At 49.4% G+C, this 26,980-nt stretch overlaps 1 protein-coding gene across 2 annotated transcripts in view; it reads right to left on the reverse strand.

Annotated features, from left to right (window-relative positions):
- Nucleotides 1-26,980, reverse strand: part of Chst11 (carbohydrate sulfotransferase 11) — a 217,675-nt gene that overhangs the window by 179,845 nt on the left and 10,850 nt on the right.

Below are 26,980 nucleotides of genomic sequence, written 5' to 3' on the forward strand. Positions count from 1 at the left end.
TAGTAAGTAGATGTAGACGGCTCAGGAGTTGAGCACAGGATCTGTCTCACAAGCACGGGGAGACCACATGGGGGTTGGGGAGACACACTTGGGATCCAGACTCCCCTTCTTCCTCATACCTCAACGAGGCTGCCTCACAAGTTTCAGGTGCCTGCCTGCAGGATGCTGGACTGTGATGCCCTACTCTGTGCCCACCTGGAACATAGTCTACAACTGCTTCGTCCAGTCGATTACCACCACCACCACCACCACCACCACCACCACCACCACCACCACCACCACCACCACCGGCGATAGTTTGGCTTTATGGCCAGAAACAAGGGACAACGGAATAGGACTCCCTGCACATCTCCACCAATCAGATCTGAAAAGATATCCCATGCTCATGTTTCTCTATACAAAGTCGAAAGACTTAGAGGCCCTCTGGTCCTCACTAACTGAGGATGTGCCTTGTGTCCTTAAGGGAGGGAATGAAAGGTGTTTTCAGTCCTTCTCAGGGGACTCTCCTGATGTCCCAGTATAATATATTTCTGTGTTTTTTTTTTTAAAGAAACCAAAATTCCAGAATTCTACGCCTCACCTCCATCCCTGGCACCCGCCCCTGAAACAGAGCACGAGAAACTTCCACCCAGTCCCGTCCCTGAGTTCATCTACTTTCAACAAACCGAGACAGCTGCTGCTTCCTCCTCATTGATGTCCCTTGAGACATCAGGGACACCGCACATACCTGATGAGCCTCCCACCAACTCAGGGGCAAAGGGCTTTGCCGTTCCTCCAAGCCCTGCACTGCAAGGGCCTGGTACTTCCTTTTCTCAACTAGGCTGGAGGCCAGAGAGGGCATTCTCACATCCCCAGTGGCCCCAACGCCATAATCACCCTGGCTCATGGTTCCTACAGCACCGGCATACCCACACCTTTCTTGGCTATCACTTTTTACTCGTTTCCCAGGAAGCATCAAGCTAAAATGAACCTTGGGTGGTGTCCTAGCTAGGGTTACCACTGACTTCAAAGGAAGTCAGGATGGGAACTCAGACTGGACCGGAACCTGGAGGCAGGAGCTGATGCAGAGGCCATAGGGACTGCTTCCCCTGGCTTGCTCAGACCATTTTCTTATAGAACCCAGGACCACCAGCCCAGGGAGTCTAGGATCACCAAGGGTATAGGGTTAGAAGCGCACAGCCAAACAGGGAGGGTATGGCTGGACGGCTCTTGTTTGGCACCACAGGATCAAGTTTACTGAGCACTTCCTGGGCTGCCCATCGCACTTGTAGGGGGCTCAGAGAAGGCTCCCCCGTGGAAGAGGAGCCCGAGGAGGACGCTGGGGAAAGGGTAGACCAAGAGAAGACCTCATAGGGCTGCCTCCACCCCCGCAGGATGACGGGCCAGCCCAGGACTGTGTGCACATGGGCAAGGCGAGTTCCTCAGGTATCTTCCACTTCTGCTCACTGATATGGAACTTGCTTGGGTACTAAGCTGACCAACCAATCAACAGGGAACCCCTGTCTGCTTTTTTATGAGTTCTAGAGGTCAAACTCAGGGGCTTGTGCTTACACAGCAAGCACTTAAGCACTTTACCAACGGTGTAAGCCACCATCCAGCCCTAGCCCCAGTTTTGATCAGCTCCCTTCTGTCGCCTGGGCTGAGCTCCTCCAGCTCTGAGCTTCCCGCTGTGCAAGTACCCGTGTGACCTACAGAACTATGATTTCTTTATATTCAAAACGCTCTTGTACACACCAGAACGGATCTGTGTGCAGTTACAGGGTACATCTTCACCCCAACCCCCACCAGGTCTCCTCGTCCTGTCTTCTCGGTGAAGTCAAGATTAGAGAACGCACAGTCCAGGCATTAATGGTTTATGTTCTGATACCCAATGGCTGCTCCCAGGTATCCTGCTCATTGATTCCTTTATACTCGTGTGGACAGAGACCAGAAGGAGGTGGAGGTTCTGCTGCAGCTCCTGGAGTGCCTGTGGTCATTCTGGCTAACTCAGCTTGAAGCCCAAATATCCCCAGTCTCTGCTCATGCTGACACCACAGCCAGATTCCAGAGTAGCATAAGGATGGACCGGTATGCACTTCCTGAACCCGACAAGCACTTACCGCGCCCGCGCTCCCCTCTTTGAAATCTGTAAGATTTGAAGAGCAAGAACTACTGTCCCTACCCACGAAGAAATTATATCCCACACAGGGACCTAAATTAAACGAGATCCCGGGGAACAGGAGAGAAATGACAGGTAACAGTGAACCAGCTGAAGGGCGGGGCTGGGAGAGCAATGGCCACAGGGGAAGAGGATTAAAGCTGGGAGCTGAAGCTGAGGCTATCTATGCTCAGTCTGTAAAGTGCCTACCACACGAGCGTAAAACCCAAACTGGTATCCCTCACGCCCATGTAAAGGTCGGACATGGTGGCACGCACCTGTAACCCCAATTCAGGAAGGGTGGGGGAAAATCCCTTGAACTTGCTGGCCATTCTATCTACCTAGCCAACTGGTAAGTTCTGGGTTCAATGATAGACTATAGTCTCCTCAAATGTATGTGTGAACACACACACACACACACACACACACACACACACACAAATGGTTGGGGGAGGCAGGGGAGAGAGACAAGAAATTCAAAATGAAGTTCCCTCTCTCTTACCATTGTCTGAAAAGAATGTAACCCGGAGTGACCCCCTAGAGGGAACTTAGCAATCAGCTGCTAGTGGCCAAGCTCTCTGAACTCACTCCCACACCTCCTGGAGTGGATCTCAGAGATCACTGAGACTCACACAAACAGGCTGCCTTCCAGAGAAGTCAGATCACCCAGAAGTGAAATCCGTAGAAACGCAGCAGCAGCGTAAAGAGCCTCTCAGGGGAGCTTCCAACAAAAGCATCTTGGAAGACGCAGGCCTTCGCGTGACCTCCAGGGGAGGCGATTCCGGTCAGGAGGCATTAGTGTTCCGGTGCACACAGCCCTTTGTTCTCCCAGCTTTCTGCCGGTAAAACCAAAGGAAAGTGAAGCCCACCCTGGCAGCTTAAGAGCTACTCACGGTCCATCCTACCCGCCAGCTTCAATAATGGTTGGCAAGGACGCTTTTAAAAGAGAACAAGCACATATGCGTTGGGAAAGGAGAGCCTCGTGCGCACGGCCGGGGGAGCTGCTAAAGCCAGGGCCTTGTGTGTGCACTGAGCAAGCACACTATCACCATGTCACATCTCCAAGCTGAGAGTCTCACACTGCACACCACGAAGGGGCAAGAAATGGCAACTGTCAGAGACGGAAGGTGGAGGCAGACAGCTGCAGTTGGTAGAGAGCAGGTCAGAAGGACCGGCTGTGACTTGGGAGATGTTCCTTGATCCCTTGGGTAGGGCAGAGTGGGGACAAGTGGGGGCCCACACGGGTGAACTTGCAACTGGCTCATAAAGGGCAGCTTGCTTACCACGCTGGTCACGTGGCCTCCTCTCTGCTCCATCTGTATGAATCTGTTAACACGGGAGCGGGGTTGCTACGGAAAAAATACTTGTGGATGGAGGGGTTTATCTGGGCTCACAGATTGGACGTACGGGCCATCATTTTGTAGCAGGGACGGCGGGAAGAGAAAGACCGTATCTGCAGTCAGGAAGCAGGGAGCAATGGACACCAGTTGGCTCACTTTCTCCCCTGAATTCATTCTGAGCCTCCAGCCCAGGCTATGGGACTGCCCACACTCACAGAAGACTCTTCCTCAATTAAACCTTTCTGGAAACACCCTCACAGACACAGCAGAGGGGCTGTTACCATGGTGATCCTGAATCTCCCTAAAGCAAACAACCATTCACCACCACCACAAGCACGCACACAAATGCACACGCACGCACACACGCACGCGCACACACGCACATACACACGCACACACACGCACACACACACGCACATACACATGCACACATGCACACAAATGCACACGCACGCACACACGCACGCGCGCACACGCACATACACACGCACACACACGCACACACACATGCACACATGCACACACACACGCACACACACACACACACCTACACTGTCTTTGCCTTTAAATGCCAGCAAGAAGGCTCAGCAGGGAGGTTGGGGATTTAGCTCAGCGGTAGAGGGCTTGCCTAGCAAGCGCAAGGCCCTGGGTTCGGTCCCCAACTCCGGAGAAAAAAAGAAAAAAGAAAAAAAAAGAAGGCTCGGCAGGTGAGTATCAAGCTCACCACGCTGAGTTTGATCCCATAGACCCACATGGTGGAAGACAAGAAGCAATTCCAGAAAGCTGTCCTTTGACCTCCACATATGTGCTGTGTGGCCCATGTGTTCCCACACACGGACTAATAAACAAATAAATGTAACAAACAAAAACTAATATTCCACCAAAAAAAAAAAAAAGCTCACAACAGTTTGTCCTTTAGGTTGACAATTTCTGAAGCGATGAGCAGTTGTTGCATACCCACAGGGCTCTGCGAGGGAACGTATTCTCACCCCCACACCATCAGGACCGGTGCCATGTGTCCCTGTTACACGGAGATTAACTTACTCACAACCAGAAGCTCAGAGGAGCTCCCTGTCCCCAAGAGCCCTGAGAGGCTCTTTTAAGATGGGAAAATTCTTCCAGCTTCCCCAACCCACCATCATCAGAAAGCACCACATAACACCCTACAAACACCAGGGCTCTATAACAGGAAGCAACATGGAGTGTTTCCTTTGTCTTGCTTAAAAGGAAACACACATATGCTTTGGGGATTAGTCTACGAGTGTGGCTTTTAACAGAGACTTTGTTTTGCAGAAGGGAGAAAGAAAATCCGTTAACAGAACGTATCTGAGGGCGGGGAGCGCCCGTAGACACAGTCCTGTTTGATAGAACAGCCCCACACTGTTATTTACTGATAGCATTAACAGATGTGAGGGTGGAATCGGTCCCCTGACTTGAAATACTTTGACCTGAAGCATTTGTTAAGGCCATAGCCCCACGCAAACATTAGAAGCAGTGTGAGGCGCTGCAGCTGACCATCGACTCTCCCGAGCCTGAGAGGGGTTGTGATCGACCTCATGAAAAAACAGGAGGCGCCATGATAAAGGGAAGAGGCACAGCTATTTCAACGTTAATTTCTGATAGGTATTACAGCGTGTCTCTTCAGAGAAGCCCTCTAAGAAGAGCACTAAGGGCTAAGAAGCATTGCATTAATTTAACACACTCAGACACACGCACACACTCTCTCTCACACACACACATACATGCACACACTCACACATATGCACACACTCACACACACACTCTTACACATGTAGACACATACTCACACACATGCATACACTTACACACGTACTCTCACACACATACACACACACATGCACACACTCACACACATACTCTCACACACATATACTCTCACACATGTAGACACACTCACACACACACACACACACACACACACACACACACACACACAGGGCAAGGGGGTATTCATAGTAAAAACCAAATTCTCAATTGAACACTGTTGAGGAAAAAAATAAAAGTTCGAAGTTAAAGACTGCCATGATGGCCATGGAAGGAGAGACAGGAGGATCTAGGTTCAAAGTCATCGTCAGCTTTATAGTGAGTGAGTCAGAAGCCACCCTGGGAAATGGGACACCATACCTCAAAAACAAAGTTTTTTTAATTCAAAATTATGTTTCTCTCCTCATTTTCCATCAGTTCCTCAGAAGTTGGGGGGATTCAAGCAAACAAACAAACAAGCAAACAGAGCAACTTCCTTTATAGGGCAAGGTTCAAGGAGCCTGAGCCACTTTGCAGAGAGCCTGTCTCCGGGCTGCTATGTGGTGCTCCTGTGATGACTGAGAAGGAGCCTCATTCCAAATGTCACCTCCCCAGCCCAGCATGGTCCACTTGGGAAAAGGTCCCCATCTATCCAACCCTTTTCCTGATACAGATAAGCTCAGGATGTGTCCTGTAGACACTGAAGTCCGCTAAGAAGGGGAGACAGAGAACTCCCTCGAGTCCAGCAGTTCAAAAGCAGACGCAGGCCTCTACTGGATACAGGACCCTGGGTAAGTCACTTCCAGTGTCTGAGTACCACTTCATCCCACTGTAAACTGGGAGACAAACGGAGTCTTCCTCCTGGAGCTGAGAATTACTCAAGTCATACAGGGGGCTTGGAACCCTTCGCAAGCTCTTGATAAGCAATGGCTATTGGTGTCACTAACTCTATGTCTTGATGACGATAAGTGCAAACTGATAAAACCGTATTGTTTAACCATGGATCTCCTCCCTCACCCACTGGGACACAATGGAAATGAAACGAGAAAATAATCAATGACGGGGATGTCAAAGGCTACAGCCATCACAGAAACCAATGCTGTGGGGCCTCGGGAAACCAAGCACAGAATGATGTAGCAATCCAGCAACACTCGTCCTTCGCACTTATCTAAGATTAAAACTGTGGCGGGATTTCAAAGAAACATGTGTGGCTGGGGTAGGTCAATTGGTAGAGTGCTTGCCTGGCGTACAAGGAGTCCTGGGTTCAATCCCCAGCAACACATAGGTGGGCACGGCATCAGTAATCTCCATCCTTGAGGGTATAGGCAGGAGGGTCAGAAATACAAGGCTATCCTCAGCTATAGAGCAAGTCTGAGGACAGCCTGGGCTCTGTGAGACCCTGTCTCAAAAGAAGAGAGATAGGCGCACAACCAGGCTCACAGCAACATCACCCACGAGAGCTAAGGTGTGGAACCAACCCAAGGGCTGGATAAATAAAAGGTGGCACAGACACACAGGACGGCTGAGCCTTCAAAAAGGAATCCTGGCGAGGCATGGTGGCGCGCACCTCTAATGCCAACACTTGAGAGGTAAAGGCACAGTATAGACTTCTGAGTCCAGCCTGGTTTATGTAGACTATTCCAAGACAGCCAAGCTGACATAGTGAGATCTTGTCTCATAAACAGATGTGTGTGTGTGTGTGTGTGTGTGTGTGTGTGTGTGTGTGTGTAGAAGAGAACTTCAGATAGATAGACAGACACACAGAACTACTGTGTGATTCCACAGGTGACAGTGTCTCATGCAAACAAACCATGGGAATAAAGAGGAGATTGGCAGAGGTCAGAGACTCCACAGAAGGGAGTAGGATAAGAATTCTCATCACACAGCTAACAATCTCTATTTTGTGGCTAAAGAAGTCCCTCAGGTCTGCCCATGTGACTCTGCTTAACCCTACCATACCTTAGGCTCAAATATTTAAAATAGTAAAGTTAAGGTTATTTGTCTTTTTTTTTTTTGCAAGAATTTTAATTCAAGTGGTGGTGTGAGATGGGGTTTCATGTAGCCCAGGCTAGCCACCACCTCTCCACTTAGCTAAGGATGACCTTGAGCTGTGATCTTCCTGCCTTTACCTCCCATGTGCTAGGACTGCCCACCATGCCAGGTTAGAATTTTAATTACTTTTAAAATCTACCCCCAAATTACAAATCCCTCCTTTTTTCTCCAATGAACCTTAGATTCCCTCTAAGTGGACTGGCAGCATTTCCCCTCCTCAGTCAGTACTAGGAAGTAGTGAGGTCTCACAGGATGGACATGCTTCGCACAAGACCATTCTGGGGAGCAGCAGGGCTCTCCTTGGGTACCAGCTTTGAGTAGAGATCCAGATAGAGGGATTTGAGGAAGATAAGTTTAAAAGCTTTGAGCAGAGATCAGAACTGAGGGATCTGGGAAAGTCAACTGTAAAAGGAGATTCTGACTGCCTTAGTTAGGATTTTACTGCTGTGAACAGACACCATGACCAACGCAACTCTTATAAGAACAACATTTAATTGGGGCTGGCTTAGAGGTTCAGTCCATTATCATCAAGGTGGGAGCATGGCAGCACCCAGGCAGGCATGGTGCAGGAGGAGTTGAGAGTCCTACATCTTCATCTGGAGGCTGCTAGTGGAAGACTGGCTTCCAGGAAGTTAGGACAAGGGTCTTAAAGCCCACACACACAGTGACACACTTCCTCCAACAAGGCCACACCTTCTAATAGTGCCACTCCCTGAGCCAAGCATAGTCAAACCACCATACTGACTTACAGTAAATTCTATTTTAACACCCTGTGACAAGCAAACAAAGAAATAAAAAAACGCCTTCCCGAGGGAAAACTCCCTCCACTCTGCCACATGCTCAGAAGTGGAAACACTGCCTGTCATTCTGAGATGTCATCACTGAGCCATTCCGAGAAAAGAAACAGTGACAGAAAACACAATGGCTTCAGGGAAGTGGCTGGCCACAGGGGCCAACCAGCAAGCTCCTAAGTATCATCCCTTGACCCCGCGCATGGCCTTCTGCCTCTCCTCTCCGTGGCCTCTCTTAGAAGTGACCCTCAGATACTTGGAGAAATCAGCCCCATTTGGTCTCCCAGGCTGAAGTCAGAATCCTAGTAGCCTCAGGCAACATAGGACTATGAGCCCCTGCTGTACACACGATACCTTGGGGAGAGGCCCTCCATCATAGGCAAAGATTCAGACGGGATTTATTGTGAGCTCAGTGTATCATCCCCAAAGAAGCACCCCATGTTGGAAGCACCCCACACCAGTACTGGTAGACGGAGCTTTCCCAGGAAGTGTTTGGGTATCGAGGGCCCCACCTGGGAAAGGGACTGACACGGGAACAGAAGGCCAGGATGCCAGACTTCATATGTGTCGATCTCAGCCCACCCCTGCAAGGCATTCACGCCTCAGCCTCTGCCCTCCAGCAATGACACAGCAAGGAGGCCTAGTCTGGCAATGTGGGCTGCTATGACCTGCCCAGACACCAGAACCACAAACAGATAAACTGCTCACGACAAAAGATCCAGCCGATGGCAGCAGCGCGACGCACACCGAGACACACAGGCCTGCCTTCCACAGACCCGCAACAGACAAGACTCCCATCCTGTGTCCCACCAGGAGGGGTGGCTCTGAGCCACCGCAGAGGGCAGGGAGAAGCACGGAGGAGAGATGGGGGTGGGGTGGGCAGAAGAGGGAAAGGACATGTCCACACATCTTTAAGCCATCTGCCGCCATCCTTCCCGGCCCGCGTCCCACATAAGGAGATAACTGCCTTCACTATCACTCCGAACCTCTCAGCCTCTTCACCCTATCAGGCGTTAACCTATCTGAAGCATCTGGTTTCCTTCTGTCACCTCCCCTCATGCAGAGCACGTTCAAAGCTACTTGAGTCAACACGTCTGTGTGGCTCACCTACGTGACTCCAGCACACTGACAACATCTTTGTCTCTCGGGTCTCGTGGTCCAGCCCTGTAGCCCCAGCACACAAGAGGCAGAAAGCGGGAGGATCAGAAGTCCAAGACCAGTGTGGGAATCCACAGCGATCTCCTGTCTGGAAAGCAAAACTCAAAAGAAAGCATATGTGTCTCATTAAGGGCTCCAGACCAAGCTTTCTCCTCCACGTCCAGCGATAAAGACACGTCATGTCACGCTAGACACTGGCTCCTCAGTAACCCGTGTAGGTTTGAGCTTCCTGGTCCTGACTGGCTGAAGCACTTCCTGCTGCCCTTTTGAGCCACTTTGCGGAGACCCATCCTTTCCCATGATTCTGTTTCATTTTAGCGTCTCGCTTTGGGGGCAGGGGAAGGGGGATAAGAATATCTGACAGGGCTGAGAGCAAGAAACAGAGTCACAGTTAAGTGTGTGCTTGAATCTTCCTGTTACATTCCGGATCTCGCCTCAGTGGGCTCAGCTGGCTCAGTTCTCCCTAGCTCCAGAGCACAAATCAGAAGCAGAAAGTGTGGTTTTTATTTATTACATATAGGTACACTGTAGCTGCCTTCAGACACACCAGAAGAGGGCATCAGATCTCATTACAGATGGTTGTGAGCCACCATGTGGTTGCTGGGATTTGAACTCAGGACCTCTGGAAGAGCAGTCAGTGCCCTTAACCACTGAGCCATCTCTCCAGCCCCAAGTGTGGTTTTTAAAAAGGAATCCCAACATCCCGGTAAAACACTGCTAAAGATCCCAGAACTCGGGAGGCTGAAGCAGGAAGCTCGTAAATTCAAGGCTAGCCTGGGCTAGGCATACAGCATACCTCAAAGGGGCTGGGGGAAGGGGCGGGCTGAGCATGGAGACACACCCACCTTTAAACACAGCACTCAGGAGGCAGAGGCAGGAGGATCTGACTCTGGAGTAGGCATGGGCTAAGTTCCAAACAAAGGGTAGGAGGGGCAAAGCTAGATTCTGAAACCAGGCCTCTACCATCATTCACACTGATTAAAAGAGAAGCAAACTTACAGATAAGTGTGTAGTTACAAGGAAACAATGTGGTGGGGAAGGGCAGCAATGGATGCTCCGGAATGATCAGTCTTGAGTGAGCCTGGCTGAAATACCAGGTGTCGGGAAGAAAAGCATTCTGGGTACAGGGAAGAGTCAGTGCAAAGTGAGGCCCTTCTAGAGATAGATACATTGTAGCTGATAGGAGTTTATTAGCAAACTAGGACTGCAAATTGTAGAGAGGACTGTGACAAAGATAGGCTTGTGGTCTTCCTCCTCAGGGCATGAGAAACACAAAGCACGGATATCCAACATCCACCAGGGCGACTGCTAGAGCAATGATGTCACCTGCAAAGTTCACACCCGAGGACCCCACAATCTCATTACACACAAAAACACCTCTATGTTGGGCCACCTTTCAGTTGCCATGAGCTACATGTGGCCAGATAAGCCGTAAGCTTGACATCCCTGTAAAGAATTGGAAAGACACCGAATTAAATCAACTTTTGTTTCTTAAAAACAAACTAAAACCTCAGAGGCTGAGGACACAAGTCCAGTAAAAGAGCTTCTGTCCCAAGTCACTCTCAGGAAAACTGGAGCAGGGGACAGAGCATTAGGCAGACAATTAGATTCCCCAACCTGGGCAAAGAAAAGAAGTGGGGTTGGGGGACTCAGCGGGGTGTTTATTCAACAAGTGAGAGCATGCCAGGGAAGCCTCCACCTTGCCTGCCGCTCCAGGGCCTCACAAGAGTTGTATCTAGGTAATTGGGTAAATGAGTAACTGCACTGACTGACTCCCCTGGGCTCCAGGCTAAAACAGATGGGAAAAAAAAAACAAAAAAAAACAAAACTGAGATCCAGCCCACACCGGAGCTGGAGACTGGAGCTGGAGAGATTGGAGAAGCTGGAGAAGCTGGAGAGGCTGGAGAGGCTGGAGAGGCTGGAGAGGCTGGAGAAGCACAGGGGCGGGGGCGGGGGATGGGAGGACACACCAGCGAAATGGCAACACAGTGACAAGCAAGTCCAAAAGTAATGTGTGCTATTCTCTTTGAAGGACGGGTCATCTTTTTATTGCTCCTCCGACTCACTCTAGAGTTCTGGAAATGTTTCAAGATTACATGCTTCAGAGAGCTATACACTGTCTCTACAAACCCGCCAGACACGCTCAACTATGCCACTCTGGCTTTTATAAATGTCAGTTCTCGGGAGAAATTCATCTTCATCAAAGGGTGAGAGCTAGCTCCCTTTCTACCCCTTAAGTTCAAGTTTCAACATGAAATTAAAACAGAGTGGCTAGCACTCGGTGCTATGTATGCAGCTTTTGTGTTTTCTTTTTTTCTTGTCGTGTGTGTGTGTGTGTGTGTGTGTGTGTGTGTGTGTGTGTGTCTTTAACTTTTCTTTCTTTCCTCCTTTTTCTTTTTTGTTGTTTGACAATTTTTGGGTTTTGTTGTTGTTGCTTTTGTTAGTTGGTAGATTGAAGGTGTTTGGGTTTTTTTTTTTTTTTTTTGGTTTTTTTGTTTGTTTGTTTGTTTGTTTTTTTTGAGACAGGAGTTTCTCTGGCTGTCCTGAAACTCTGTCTCTCTGTAGACCAGGCTGGCCTCAAACTCAGAGATCTACCTGCCTCTGCCTCTCCACTGCTGGTATTTAAAGTGTGAGCCACCACCACCCGGCTCATTAATTTTTGAAGAAAAGAAATTATCATTGTTGTACTCTCATCTGGAAACAATGGTGGCTGTACTGGTGAGTCCATATTGTCTCCAATGTACTCTGAAAGACTGCACTGACCATGACTCTGCACTGGTCACCGATGGTGGGTTTGCCCAAGAACTGGAATTCGCACTAAGAAATGCACTTTTAAACCAGCTTAGGAGTTTTGGTTTGTCTTTGTAGTCAAGGATGGCTTTGAACCGGGATCCTTGTCTCAGCCCCCCCCCCTACACTGGGATCATTAGTCTGTGTCACTGCACTCAGAGAGGTCATCTTGTCATACATGCCTCACAGAGTCCCTAACTTAGGCCTGCACAGTACAGGGCAGCCATATAACATGGCCTCCATGCAATCAATACAAATGACAGTTTAAGGGGCTGCCAATAGAACCAGATAGGCTGTCCTTAGTTGAGCATAGGCGTGCACACATCTGTAGTGAGAGCATTTGAAGGAACAAGGCCTGAGCTACAGACTGAATTCCAGGTCAGCCTGACCCTGTCAAAAAAAGTCAACACACTAAAATATTGATAAAAGAGTACAATACAAAGAACATAGAACCGGGGCCAGCACAAAGGCTCAGCAGGTAAAGGGAGGCTTGTGGCCAAATCTGGCAACTTAAATTCAATTCTTGGGACAAACATAGTGGAAAGACAGAACCAACTCCTGAAAGTTGTCACCTGAACAGACAAATGCACACGTATGCATGCACGCATGCTCATAAATAAATAAATAAATAAATAAATAAATAAATAAAATGTAACAAATATTTAAAATGTAAAAAGAAGACTCTAAGTCATGCAGTAAAGATGAGACCATCTCTAAGCAGACAGACTAACCATGCAGATCCCTATCGTTCATTATACAGACTCTGGCATCAATCCAAGGGTTGTTGGGCGTGGTGGTACAGGTCTGTCAACCCATCTAGTGAAGAAGATTCTAGCTATGGTAGCGGATTACAAATTCTAGACCAGCCTGAGCTACATAGTGAGTTCAAGTCCAGGATAGCCTGGGCAACTTATCAAGATCCTATCTCAAAATAAAAATAATAAAAGGGGCTGAGAATGTGGCTCTGTGGTCAAATACTTACCTAGCAGGTAAGTATTTACTACCTTCTGGCTCTGGGTCCTATCCCCATAACTTCAATCAAAGGAGCTGCCAAAATACAAGATGGGACTTTCAAATGTACCCTTGAGAACTGTTTTGTCTTATACCGGCCATCCCTAACTACCTAACTACCTAGCATAGCTTTTCATAGCAGACTACCGAACTGCCATTGCTTACAGGTAGAAAAAAGTGGAAGCCTAGTGGTACCAACCCCGCCCTGGGACTTCAACATTAGTCTTCCACAGAAATCACTCTAGGCTGCAGGCAGGGAGGAAGAAGGCTGCACTGGGTCCTCCCAGCTCCAGAGAAGTAAGTGTCCTCACCACCAGTCTGCTCACCCCTCTTTCCAGCTCTGAGATTCCATGACTCCAGAGTTCGATTTGTCCCAGGGAGCAGCCTGGCAATAAGGCCTTTCATGTGTGGTCATTAAACACTCACCATGGTGAAGTATGACTGCAAAGTTCCAGGGACACACCCTCCATACAGGCTCATGGGCCAAATACAGCAGGGACAGCCCAAGGCCTTGCAAGTCCTTCCTGTGTGCCTGGGCTGTGAAGCTCCAGTTAGGGAGCCCCCAGCCCAAACATGCTGTGTCATCAACAGGCAGGAATCTAGAGCCCTTCACCCCAAAGCTGAAGGTGTTCATTGTTTCCAAAAGTTGGGAGCACCCAGTCCATCCCCCAGATTCCTGTTTACATAGCCATGAGCTCTGTATGTCATAGAGTGCCCCCCTCATTGAAGATTCATTTCTCCCTCAGTTAAAAATAAACATCACACTGACTTTGAACCCTTTCTCCTCCTGGATGCAGAGAGAGCTGGGAAGACTGTCTAAGACTGGCACGCATCTGTTCCAGGATTCAGATTAATGATCAGAGTTTCCCTAAAGAGAGAATCTTGGGGCTGGGGATTTAGCTCAGTGGTAGAGCGCTTACCTAGGAAGCGCAAGGCCCTGGGTTCGGTCCCCAGCTCCGAAAAAAAAGAACCAAAAAAAAAAAAAAAAAAAAAGAGAGAATCTTAAAGGTTAAACAGGCATGACTAGCAGCCTCGTGGGCTGGAAGGAACCCAGAAGAGTGAAAGTCAGCGGGAAATGGTAGTGGGTAGCCCTGGGGCTGAGCAGAGGAGGCCTCTGGAAGGAGAGAGACAGATCTGGACACAGAGACAGACACAGAGACAGACACAGAGAGAAAAGATGTGTATTGATGTCTGACGGTCCAAGCTTCAAGCCAACAGAGCTGTGAGAAGCAGACTGAGTGAGGTATGTGGTGCTTCAGCCGGGGGCACCCCAGAAGAGGAAGGAGGTCATGCAGAAGTCTGGGCTCTGGTCTTTTGACCCACACCCTGGACATTTATCGTAAACGTCCTGTAGTAGCCCAACACAGACAATGCTCTGTCCTGACAAGGGCCATACAGTGAAGATGAGTATGGGGGAAGCTTCTCGTGCAGACAGCGAAAGTCTCAGCGTACCAGTCCACTGCCGGTTCACCAGTTCAGCAAACGCACGCCCCAAGATTGGGGGGCTGGAAAAAAGAGGGGACCTACCCCAGCTCCCACACAACTGGGCCGCAACACTCCTAAACCAGATGCAAATGTCCACAGAGGTAGCAACCACTTCCTCCTCCAGTTCTGTGCTTTGCTGTAGGAGAAAGAGCTGGCAGGCGCTTCGGAGCAGTCAGTCTTCCACTAATCCAGTCCTCAAAATAAGATCAGCAGTCAGTGATCCCCGCAGCGGACCACTATGCCCACTGCCAACTGGCCACCCAACTCCCACGGTCTGGGGAAGACACTCATACCCAGGAAAGGTTGGAAGCCTCTGTCCGAGAGGCAATTTTCTTCTAAAATGTCCCATGGTACTCCAAGTGAGAAGGTCTGAAAGAGATACTGATATATTTCTGGACTCCCCCACTTACTCAAGACTGCCTTTGCCTCCTAACTGGGAAGGACAATCCCGTGAGCTAAATATCTCAGAAAGCGTTGGCAAGCATCTGTAATGCCCAAGGAAAACAGCCTTTGTCCCTTCGCTATGTTCTTCCCAAACCCTGCTCAGTCATCCAGTGTCAGCTCACAGAGAGAGCCTGCAGTGACCACTGCCCGCTTGTACTCACGATTCCCCACCCCCGCTCACTTCCACTCTGTCCTCTGCGGTGTGAGTGCTACACCGTTCTCACACATGTGCAACTGTGCGTGTGACTGTTTGCACCTGATTCCCCCATCCCGCCCCACCCCTACTCCCAGGCTGGCACAGGTGTGTAACCATGACAACTCATATGTCTGGACCAAGCCACAACCTCTCACCTGCATGACCCCTTCCCACTCAGCCCTCGGGCTGATGCAGCCAAGGAGGACTACTGTGATAGCCACCTCAAAGAAGAAAACAACTTAGTGTTCCTGTCCCATCAGCCCCTCCGCCCCTCCAGTCTGAACAGCATCAGCACAAACTCGATGGATGCTACATAGTTACTTAGAGTTCTGTGGCTGTGTAAGGTGGAGAACTTGACAGGGTTTCTCTGTGTCGCCCTGGCTGTCTGAACTCACTCTATAGACCAGGTTGATCTCCAACTCAGAGATCCGCCTGCCTCTGCCTCCAGAACGCTGGGATTCATAGCGTGTAGTGGCTGTCCCTGGTTGTCAGCTTGACTCTGGAATGAACTACCATCCAGAATTGGAAGGCTCACCTTGGATCCTGATCTTGAGGTTGGGAGATAACAAGTCTCTGACCTGGATCTTGGTTGGCATGGAGACCTTGAGGCCAAGTGGCTATGAATCCCAGGGCTGCGGAATCAGACAGACCTAGGGTAAAAGCCTCCATGGTCTGAGCAGCGAGCTTGTAGCTGTCGGACCTCCATCTCAGGAGCAGCCGTAGGACAGTCTTGGCCCCTGCCTCCTCCATCAGATCAGCCTCAGTGTCAGGCCAGGAGCACTGCAAGCCTCCTCCACTGAGACCTCCTCCATTGTCCATCCTTTCTGCCAGGCATCCTGCTCTCAAGAACACACAATCTACAGAGGCCGGAGCTAGGGAGAAATGTTCACGGAGCTTAAGTGACAAGCACTGGAGACCGGAAAGAAACCCAGAAACCCCTTAGTATCAGTGATGGTTCCGCTGCCGAGACAAAACACCACAATCAAGGTACCCTAGAGAGGAAAGAGTTTATTTGGGCAAATGATTCCACGCAGTCAGAGCTGATGGCTGAGCAAAGGCATGGCGGCAGAACCGGAGGCTAAGGACCCGCATCTTAAACCTCACACAGGAAGCAGAGAGAGAAAAACGGGAAGTCGTGTGAGCCCGCCCCCAATCACAGGCTCCCTCCAGTAAGGCCACACCTCTTAAGCCTCAAACAGGAGCATCAACTGGAAACCAAGCTTACAAATACATTAGACTGGGGGGGGGGGGCATCTTTCATAAAAGTCATCACATCGCTATTGTCTAAATGCAGTAACAAGAGACTAGGGTGACTTAGGGGTCAACCGGGGCATCTTAACCAACTTTTGCCTTAGGGCTTCATTGCTATAAAGAAACATCGTGACTAAGGCACCTCTTATAAGGGACAGCATCTAACTGGAGCTGGCTCACAGTTTAGAGGTTCAGTCCTTTATCGTCATGGTAGGAAGCATGGCAGTGTGCAGACACGCATGGTGCTGGAGGAGCTAAGAGTTTTACAACTTGTTTGGAAGGAGGGGACTCTCTTCCTCACTGGGCAGAGCTTGAGCCCTAGAAGACCTCAAAGTCCACCTCCACGGTGACACAGTTCCTCCACCAAAGTCACACCTCCTAACAGTGCCACTTCCCATGGGCCAAGCATATTCATACCCCCCACACCATCTCTTATCACCTAAACCCTAAAAGAGCGATGGGCAGGATACTGAGGGATCACTGTGCAGACAGAAGAACTGTGGAGAAACACTGTGCACAGTAAGAAGCTAGATACCAAAGCAGAAAGGATAAAGACACAAGAAAACTGGAGAAAGACGCAAGACCTGAGGGGGTTGGGGGAACATTGAGGAAACAGAAAACACATGATGCCTAGCACCGTAAGAACTTGGTTCCTGTTCGGAACCAAAAGATAAGCAGGCAAGCCTGGCATCCAAGACCAAGAACACAACCTTGAGGTCAAGCTAAGGACTCAGCTTTCGGTTCAGTTTGCAATGGAGCCACAGGGGTATAGGTTTGAACGTTTCCCAGCAGTTCAGCCCAAAGTTTGGCAAGCAGTTGGGGGTGAAGGATAGGCAAGGGTGGAGAGCAGCTTCCTGCTCTAGAAACTCTCAAGGGAGAGGTGACTCAGGCAAGGTGGCAGGCAGCTGGCACACTGTAGGTGAGGTTGGGAAAATGGAGAGGAGCATCAGCAGAGATGTCACGGGATCCATGGAAACGCAGAAGCACGGCCATGCTGTTCGAGCCTCGCCCACGGTGTGTGAAGAACCAAACCATGCAGCTGGGGAGACAAGTCAGTAAAGTACTTGCCAAGCAGACATAAGGGCCTGAGCTTTATCCCCCCCCCCAGAACCCATGCTTAAAAACACAAACACTCATACAATTGGTATAGTAAGTACCCTGTGCCTACCACCCGGGCACGGAGAAGGCAGAGCCAGGAGGAAGCTTGGGGCTCTCTGGCCAGCCTGTCTAGCAGATTCAGTAAGTTCCAGTGTGGAAACCTGTGTCAAATGAGATGTGTGGTGACTGAGGAAGGCATCCGGTATCAGTCCCTGCCCTCCACATGCAGACACATGGGTACACGTGCATGCATGTGCCCACACTCACGAAAGAAAACCAGATCATAAGGTGGGTATCACGCCTCACGCCTCTATTCCCAGCACTCAGAAGGCAGAAGCAGGTGGACTGCTACAAGTTTGAGGGCAGCTCCACTGGAGCGTGAGAGCCTGTCTCAAAGGAAATAAATAAATAAGGATCAAACCTTGCATCAACGCACACACACATACACACATGCACGCATGCACCAAAGTGCTACTGCCTCATGAAGCTCGCTGCTACTGCTCCTGGCCACAGGTACCATCACCTTTATTTACCAACGGGCTGAACCCCACTGGCTTTCCTGGGGGGCGGGGTCCTGAGGACTCTGATAATTGCTGTCAGAGGAGCCAGGCCTTTGCTCCCCCCCCCCCCCGACACATTTAACCGCTAGCCGAGCCTAGTCCCTGGGCCAGACTCGCAGATAACCAAAGTTAACTGACCACATCCTATGAAACAGGAAACCTAATAACTGGCTATTTGAGCCCCATTCTCATTTCCTCTCAGTCACTTCTACCACAGCTGCTGGGCAGTCAGTATCACAGCAGTGAAGATACAGGAGGGCTGGAGGGTCCACCTCAGAACTGGGGTATTAAAGGGCCTAGAGGACCTGTGGGTCCTTGAAGGGTATCTGTATGGGCGGGCAGAGACTGTGGGCAAGAGGGATGGGTGGCCTTGTGGTGAGGTCATAGAGTGGGGTGCATGAGTGTTTCTCTAACACCCAGGAGTGATGTCCTCTCAATATTTCAAAGGAGCAGCTTGAAAGTCAAATGTATCAAAATGTTTATCCTGTCTGTTTTAAAAGTTTGTTTTTTAACTGTTGAAGAGACTGATTAGGTTAAAATACGTCAAGCCTTGCCTTGTAGGTAGGGAAAACCCTCTCCCATCTGCTGTGTGAGTTTTGAGCACATGTGCGTGTGCATGTGCGTGTGTGTTGTGTGTGTGTGTGTCTGTGTGCATCTGTCTGTGTGTCTGTGTGTCTGTGTGTGAGTGTGTGTGTGTATGTGTGTGTATCTGTGAGTATGTGTGTGTCTGTGTGTGTCTGTGTGTGAGTGTGTGTATGTGTGTGTATCTGTGAGTATGTGTGTGTGCCTGTGTGTGTGTCTGTGAGTGTGTGTGTGTGTGCATGTGTGTCTGTGTGTGTGTCTGTGTGTGAGTGTGTGTCTGTGTGTGTGTCTGTGAGTATGTGTGTGTGCATGTGTGTCTGTGTGTGTGTCTGTGTGTGTGAGTGTGTGTGTGAGTGTGTGTGTCTGTGTGTGTGAGTGTGTGTGTCTGTGTGTGTCTGTGTGTGTGAGTGTGTATGTGTCTGTGTGTGTGAGTGTGTGTGTCTGTGAGTGTGTGTGTTTGTGAGTGTGTGTCTGTGTGTGTCTGTGAGTGTGTGTGTGTGTGTGTGTGTGTGTGTGTGTGTGTATCTCTATGGGGGTGGGGTGTATTTTTCTCCTCTCCTCCTCCCTCCTGCCCACACTTCCCTTTTAGGAGGTCTGTTCCCCCATCTGACCTCATCATCAACACAGGGCTTCCCAGAAAGGATCCTCGGTCAGGGCACTGATAACCGTCACCCTTCTAAGAGTGACACACGCCTTGTAGAGGCTCCTGGTCCCCGTCAGAAGCAGCCCCCACACCCGGGCTTCTTCCATCAACAGCTGAGTGCCATGGGTACATCAACACCTCAGCTGAGGCAGCATCTCGCCCGCCAACTGCCTGCCAGCCTAAGGTGGGCTCCCTGTCTCTGTTGGTAGGCTGCTAATGAGATGCCTTGCTCTGGGTGGTTACAAAAACAAAAAGACATTCACTGCTCAGCGCTGCAGGCCCGGAAGTAGGAAGATGCAGCATGTATCGGAGGCACCCAGGGTCTCACTATGTCCTCTCATGAGGCAATGGTCAGTCACAGGACTGCCCTATACAGAAACACTAATCCATGTTAGCAGCCGTTTTCTTCCCAGGATCCCACCTCCTAATGCTGTGTGCTTGGGGCCAGGCTTCAGGAAGGGACTCAGGGAAGATAGCCCTCCCTTACACGTCTCCTCCCACACAGGAAGGGGTCCGCACTGACACTGACCATACATAGAACAACCTTCTCAACAGGGTAGCTGTAGCCACAAAGACATGGAAAGTATGCTTTCATCGCTCATAAGCTGGATCACCTGCCATTAACTGAGCCCACCTAAAGACAAGGATGCGGACAGTACTCGTCAGCAGTTACTGGGAAGAAGACCAACTTAGAACAGATAAAAAGGTGACGGGTAAACTGGCACACCCACCTCAGCCCTGAGGATCGTCTACAACCGCAGAAGTGGCCGTGTCACCGAAGCTTGTCACCAACACCTGAGCTTCCCTTTCCATCAACGCCCGAGGGAAAAGTGCTCCCTGACGACAACTGAGCCACTGTCTTCTCAGCCGTCTGATAGTGTCCTGGGCGCCTTCCCTCAAACACGCAAAGCACATGTCAACAACAGTTACCACAAGCCTGTGACCGGCCAGCAGCTGAGGAGGCAGGCTGGACCCTCCTGACACCTACCATCTTGTGTGGACGGTCCTGAAACGGTAGCCAGGTCATTCTACCTAGGACACAGTCACACACTCTGGCGGGAACATGAATGCAGAGCATTCTAGAAAACAACTGGATACATTCTAGAAAACGACTGGATACATTCTAGAAAACGACTGGATGCATCTACCAAGAGCCTTGGGTGTTTGCAATGTCTCAGAATCCCCTGCAGATGGATCTCTGAAAGTTCAAGGCCCACAGAGTGACTTCCTGGACCACCAGAATTACACAGAGAAGCCCTATCTTGGAAAACAAAACGAAACAAACAATATAACCCCATACGTATAAAATACGGAAAAACAGCTTGTTTTCAGAGCTGTTCAACATGGAAGCAGGATTAAATTAAGAGGCATCCACGTGGCAGGATAGTATGATGTCTTCCAAGAGAACCGTGTTTCAGTGCTTTGTGGTAAAAGCAAGGCATGCTGTGGTACCGTGTGTCAGCAGCAGCATCTGTAGACAGACAGACGAACAGACAAGCAGACTAGAAAGTAGTCAGATCCTTCTGGGTGCCATGGGTCAAGAAGGACATTTTTAAGGAAGCTGAAGAGATGGCTTGGCAGTTAAGAGCATTGGCTGTTCTTCCGGAGGATCTGGGTTCAATTCCCAGCACCCACAACGCAGCTTACAACTCTCTGTAACTCCAAGATCTTGATACCTTCACACAGATAGATAGATAGATAGATAGATAGATAGATAGATAGATGGATAGATAGATAGACAGACACATACATATACCTTTATATGTGTGTGTGTGTATATATACATACATATGTATTTATATGTACTCAAAACACCAATGCATGTAAAATAAAATTAATTATTTATTTATTTTTAATGACATTTTTAGAAGTGAATCCTCTTTCAAAAGTCTCTTTTACACATTTGAATTCATTTCATCATCAGAAATCGGAGTGTGCACATGCGCACACACACACACACAGAGAGACATGCATTCACACACACACACACTCATGCTCTCTCTGTCACACACACACCACACACATACACACACACAACTCATGCTCTCTGTCACACACACACCACACATGCACACAGACATGCACACACACACTCATGCTCTCTGTCACACACACACACACACACACACACACACACACACACACAACAAACACTTTATTGAGGTGCCGTTGAGTAGACAAGAGGGCTGGTGGTAGACCAGGAGCCCACTAAGGGCAGTGCTACCAATCCACCAGATAAATTTCACACCAAGCCAATGGGCTCCATTGCGACAAGAGGTCTTCTGTGCATTGTTGTTCCCGCTGTTTGTCTAGCACTCAGGAGATTCCTGGCACAGGATAAATCGTTCAATAAAGTCCTGTTAGCAGAAGGAGGGAGTCCACTCAAACCTTCCTTCCTTCGAGGGGTTCTCCGACCTGCCCTGACATAATTACTCCTTCTCACTCCCTAGCCTTATTGGAGAGTACTGCAGCTACAATTTCAGGTCTGCAGTCACTCGCTAGTTGCAGGCTATCTGCATGCAGGGACCAACTCTTATTCCCATTGGTCACCGATAAAGGTCTGGTGGATAGACACTTGCATGCTGGATGGATAGGTGGGTGAATGTTAGTGTTCGGTAGGACATGAACGGCAAGTATTCACTTTCATTATGACTCGGTCCCCTAGAGACGGGTGTGTGCACTGAGAAGTGCTAATGGAGTGAGATCTACACTGGGAAGAAGGTAGGGAGGCTCTACCTACCTACATTGAATCAAGCTGTCTTGATTGTGCGAAGCAATGCTGCTCTTAGCTGAACGGACATTCTTGGAAAAAATGTTTTCCTTTAGAACTCCAAAGCATAAAAAGAAGAAAAAAAAAAAAGAAGCAAACAAGGAGCTGTGGTGATGAGACAGACTGCAGAAGCCGCCCTTCCTCCTCCAAGACTCCTCCCCTGGCCTTCAGCTATGAGCTTTGAAATGCTTTGTTGTGTCTATCTGTTAATGACAGTGGGGGAAGCTCTCATAAAAAGGTGGCAGCTGGGCCAGAACCGGGGTTCCCTGAACACCCTACCTACCCTTTATGCCTAACTGTACTGCCTGCCTGCCAGGTCTTATGGAATAGCCAACATCTGTGGTGGGTTCACATCCTTACTCACCCCATGGCCTTCCGACGACGACAACACCCTTCACAGCTCCTGCAGGAAGGCCCTTCCGATGTCGCCCGTATTTATTTTTAAATTTTCAATGTGCTTTCTGCAGTCATGGGAAACAAGATTTCCTCCAGAGTATGACAGGGGAGAGCCTACTTTACCACTCAGGAAAATGGACAGAGAGGATCCCTCTAAAAGCTTGCTGCCTCTAGCTGACTCTTCTTGTGATGCTGGGGAACAAACCCAAAGCCTTGAGTATGCCAGGAAAGCACTGTACCCCGGAGTTACACCCCTGGCCCTTCGTATTTTTAAGCCCACGGCCGTCTTTAGGATAGTGCCTCGTACTCATTGGACAAAAGCTGTTTTGTTCCAAGATGACCTGCTCAGTTTCTGGTTTCAAATCTTCACTTCCGACTCTGAACAACAAAATTATACTTAGAGGTCTTCACTCAATAGAATCTGGGCTCTCAAAGAACCTCACTATCTATTTCTTACATCCTTCAGATACCCTCCGGTCCCATACTCCCAAACGTAAGCATTCCCTTACTGAAACCTTCCACATTCCAAAACCCCAAGTTCAGGTATAAACTCAAAGCCCTCTTCTGTTTGTCTGTCCACATACATGTCCCCTTCAAAACCCGGTGCCTACCAGTGGTGACGTAGTATTACTTCTTAAAAATTAAGTCTCTGGGGATCCAGGAAGATGGCTCCGTTGGTTAAGAATTTACCAAGCAAAACTTAAGACCTCAGTCTGATCCCTAAAGCCTTCAAAATTCTGCCGGATGTGGTATGCTTGACATCTCATCGGAGGGCTGGGAAGGCAGAGACAGATGGGCCTCTGGGGCTAACTATCTAACCTACTCAGTGAGCTCCATCGGTAAGAGACCCTCTCTTAAAAATACAGTGGGAGGAACAATCACAGCTAACCTCTGGTCTCCTTGTGTGTGCGTGCATACACACCGGCACATGCATGATCAGAAAAGCACGCCTTGGGGATACTTCGTTCTGTGGTGTCAAAGAGGAAGCTAAGGAAGACACAGAGGGTAGCATTTGTGGTGGGGGATGGGGGGGGTAGGAAGACCAGACCCCACCTGCCTGGGCAGCTCAAAAGAAGGAGGAGGCCTTTCCCCAATTCTGTACCCATGGCTACCCAGGCAGCCCGAAGCTGCAACCTGAGCCTAGATATACCGAGAGCTGGGCACAGTGCACAGCTCTCCAGGGACGAGGCACACCCCCCCTCTCTCCTGCCACTCCTCCAGAGGCCCTCTCAGAGTGAACCTGGGGCACCATTAGCAACCGAGAGACTGAAACTTAACCTCCCAGGCCTATAATTTTTGCAAACATTGGAGTTTTGAATCCAGCCAAAGAGAGCTTTTAAGCTACTTCTTACTTTGTACGTTTGTGAATAACCTTCCCTCCCACCAAATGATAACAGAAACTATTCCAAAAATGGCCCCAAGATCACTCTGAGAAAGTAGGCCTTTAAATTCTGGCTTTGTGCTAAAACAAGAGAGTTTAAATTAAGCTTAAATTTCATCTTCTGGAAAACAAAACTCTAAACCTTCTATAGCTTCCTAGTCTCAAGAATAAAATTTAAACTTGAGAACAACAGAGATAATGGGGTTACGGTCAGCCCTTCTGTCCACCCTCCAGCCTCTGTGGCCCAGTGACTCACTCACTGTCTCTCTCTCATGCCCTGAGCCTGGAAATTCTTCCCTTTTTGATTAACGCTAAAATCAAAGTCAGTCATCCTATCCTCTCTCTCCTTTGGTACTCCATAACTCCCATCATGTCTGGCTCCCTAAACCAGTCCATCCTGGATATTTCTGTCCATCTCAGTACAACACATCCTCCTGGGTCCAGGCTTGGTGCTGGGGCATCATAAAGGAGAGGCAAGTCTCTCTCAGCGTGCCCTGTCTTGCTGCCTCTTCTGGAGATGGGCTGAAACGGTACAGTTTGTTAGGATCCCTGAACAAGGCAAGCCTCGGGAGTTCACCAGTGAACTAGACACTTGAACTAACTAGAGTTAGTTCACCAACAAACTAACTAGGTACCTCTCAGGCTGAAGTGGCTTAGGCACACATACATAGTCCTCCAGCCGGCATCTCTTACTCAGGACATCCCCAGGGATGGAGCTCTACCCCAAGAGAGAACATCAATTCACAAAAGGGGCTGGGGGGAACACCGAGAAAATCTCCCCATCTTTTGCAGCTACTCTAACACAGCCCAGCAGCCACTACTCCCAGAGGTGACTTAGCATTGGAAAGGAACTACACTGAAAAGAGAGGTGCCAAGGATACACTGGGATTCTGAAGACAGTGATAAGAAATAGAAAAGATTATAACTAACTCCTTGTCCTTCTTTTGAGACAGGATCTCATGCAGCCCAAGCTGACCTTGAATTCACTATGCAGATAGTGAATTCAGATGCAGATAGTCAGCTTAGTTTCTTGCCTATTGTCACATAGCATTTAAAGTTATGGAAAGCATTGAACTGGGGTGGGGCTGATGATTCCGGGGGTTTGGAGGCCATGACCATCATGGTGGCGCGAGTGGTATAACATAAAAATGGTTCTGATGCTAAGGTCCTGTTCCCTAATTGGTTCTTGATCAATCAATACAGATGCCAGGGGTCAACTTCTCGGCGGAAGGAAAGAGGCAGGACTTCCAGGTTCCCATAAGCAGGCTAAGAGACACAAGAAGAGAAAGGATTTTCTCCATGCTTCCAAGGGAGAAAAGGTGACCAAACATGTGAGAGCTCATGTGGAGTGGCCATAGGCTGTGAGATCTCAGGGGGAGTGGCCATAGACTGTGAGATCTCAGGGGAGTGGCCATAGGCTGTGAGATCTCAGGGGAGTGGTCATAGGCTGTGAGATCTCAGGGGGAGTGGTCATAGGCTGTGAGATCTCAGGGGGAGTGGCCATAGGCTGTGAGATCTCATGGGGAGTGGCCATAGGCTGTGAGATCCCAGGAGGAGTGGCCATAGGCTGTTCCCCAGGTGGGGAATTAGAAACACAACCAAGCTGAGGGCAGTTGAGGGTTGCTGAACAAGGAGAAGGTAACTGAGCAACGGAAGTTGAGGGCAGATTTAGGGTGCTGAGTATTGGGAAGGGCACACTAGCCATGAGAGATTAGAAACACCCAGCAACTGAGCCAAGAAAGCAGGCTGAAAAATAAGTGTGTGTGTGTGTGTGTGTGTGTGTGTGTGTGTGTGTGTGTGTGTGTGTGTAAGAGTGTGTGTAGTGTGTGTGTGTATATAAATGAGTGTGTGTGTATGTGATATGTATTGCGTGTGTGACTGTGTGTGTCTGTGTGTGTATGTGTGAGAGTGTGTGTGTGTATGAGTGTGTATGTGTATGTGGTGTGTATGTGTGTGAGTGTATGTGGGTGTGTGTATGTGTGTGTGTGAGAGAGAGAAAGCATGTGTGTGTTTGTGTGTGTGTGTGAGAGAGAGAAAGAAAGAGAGAGAGAGAGAGAGAGAGAGAGAGAGTGTGTGTGTGTGTGTGTGTGTGTGTGTGTGTGTGTTTCAATCGTGGATCCCAGGGAACATGGGCAGAGCTGGTAGCACACTCTATCCGGAGCTTATATCAGGGTAGCAAAAACTACATGCCACAGCATCAGGCAGGCAAGCATAGTGCTGGAGCAGTAGCTGACAGCTCACATCTGATCCACAGGCAGAAGGCAGAGAGAAAGAGCTAACTGGGAATGGGGTGGGCTTTTGAAACCCCCAAGACTACCTTGAGACACACCTCCTCCAATAAGACCACACCTCCTGATCCCTCCCAAACAGTTCCACCAAACTTGAACCATTCAAAAATGTGCCTACAGGGCCATTTCCATTCAAACCACCACTGAAGAGTGACCTTGAATTCCTAATCATCCTATCCCCATTTCTCAAGTGCTGGAATTGTACAAGAGCACCACACACCCCACTCTGGCCTAAGCTGGGCTGGAACTCACTACGCAGCCCAAGATACTGGGAGTTATAGCGATTCTCTTGCCTTGGCCTCCAGGGTGCTGGTCTCAGAGGTTTGAGCTGCCATATAGGCTCTGGTCTACATGGGGGCTCCTGCAGGAAACACGGCACCCGGCCTATGGGAGCCAGTCCACAGCATCTTAACCTTGCAGTACTGCAGTCAGAAGGCCTTCTACTGTGTCCCAACCAAGAGCAGGCAGATGAGGTTTCATCCAGAGGTAACACGTGGACTGAGTTCTGACCTCAGGACACATCCAGACTGGAGACAGATGGGGGACCTCTGAACACGGATGACAGCTTCTGTCCCCAGAGAGCTGGGCTCAGCAGGGATAGAGTGTAAAGTAAGAGGAGAAGAGCTATCACTGCGTGGCCCATCTACTTAGCCCACAGCAGAGCTCAAGGCTCCTGTGAAATAATTAGCTCTTGACCTAATTAACTGAAACCAAGACCAAGAAGATGGGGCCTGAGGGCGGGGGAAGAAGTCTATAGGCTTCAGTGGTAGTCGGTCTTAAGCCCAGACCCTGGACCAGCTTTTCAGTCAGGCTGGCCCCTGAGCCACAAATCCTCAATGTCTC

This window comes from Rattus norvegicus, chromosome 7 (assembly GCF_021556685.1).
Source record: "Rattus norvegicus strain SHRSP/BbbUtx chromosome 7, alternate assembly SHRSP_T2T, whole genome shotgun sequence".
In the NCBI taxonomy this organism is placed as follows: Eukaryota; Metazoa; Chordata; class Mammalia; order Rodentia; family Muridae; genus Rattus; species Rattus norvegicus.